Source organism: Pongo abelii, chromosome X (assembly GCF_028885655.2).
Source record: "Pongo abelii isolate AG06213 chromosome X, NHGRI_mPonAbe1-v2.0_pri, whole genome shotgun sequence".
NCBI lineage: Eukaryota > Metazoa > Chordata > Mammalia > Primates > Hominidae > Pongo > Pongo abelii.
In genome coordinates, this window is record NC_072008.2 from 160,713,714 (window position 1) to 160,714,791 (window position 1,078).

Here is a 1,078-nt window from a genome sequence, read left to right on the forward strand (position 1 = left end):
GGCCATGCTGCCAGGAGTGTAAGTGTGAGCCAGGAATGCTGGAGAATCGTGGCTCTGAGAACAGGGACAGGAGGCCACAAGCTCACGCTTTGGCTTTCCTGAGCTTAAGGAATAAACCCAAAAGGAGGTACCTGGAAGGAGCTGGATTTGGGGACTGAGGAGCTGGGAGCTGATGGAAGCTGTGAAAGGGGATGTGCTCCCGGGGAGGTGCTGGGGTGGGTGGGCCGTGGAGGGGACAGAGCCCCTTGGTTGGAAACTGAGGCGAGGCTACAGAGTTGGGCACTAACAGGTCATCCGTGCCCCTGCCAAGCGTGGGGACAGAGGGACAGCAGAGATGGCCTGTCTGAACACTCTGTCGACGGGAGGCCTGTGGTTGGTGAAGCCCAAGGCAAGGCTGTGAACTCAGGGCAAGGGAGACGTGAGCAGGCGCTGCCGCGGGCTGATGGGGGCACTGCATGAGCACCCTGGTGGCCGAAGGACCTGCAGCTCATGGGGGGCAAGGGGGAGGAGGGAAGCCAACAGCAGGATGTGCACAGTCAGTCTGCCCTCCCCCACCCTGGAGGAGGAGCCCCCCGGCACAAATCTCACCCGTTTGGGCCCACGGAGATGGCCGGCCTCGCAAGGAGGATCCGGTTCCAGGCCTCGGCCCTAAAAAGTCTCCCTGGGCTTTCAAGAAAACCACATGAGAAAGGAGGATTTGGGCTCTGAGCAGCTTCACCTCCCACCCCGCAGTCTGCAAATCCTGACCCGTGGGTCCACCTGCCCCAAAGGCGGGCGCAGGACAGTAGAAGGGAACAGAGGACACTTAAACACAGAGAGGGCCACAGCCGCTCCCACAGTCACCTCCACCTGCCTGGCGGGGATGGGTGGGGCGTCTGAGTTTGGTTCCCAGCAAATCCCTCTGAGCCGCCCTTGCGGGCTCGCCTCAGGAGCAGGGGAGCAAGAGGTGGGAGGAGGAGGTCTAAGTCCCAGGCCCAATTAAGAGATCAGGTAGTGTAGGGTTTGGGAGCTTTTAAGGTGAAGAGGCCCGGGCTGATCCCACAGGCCAGTATAAAGCGCCGTGACCCTCAGGTGATGC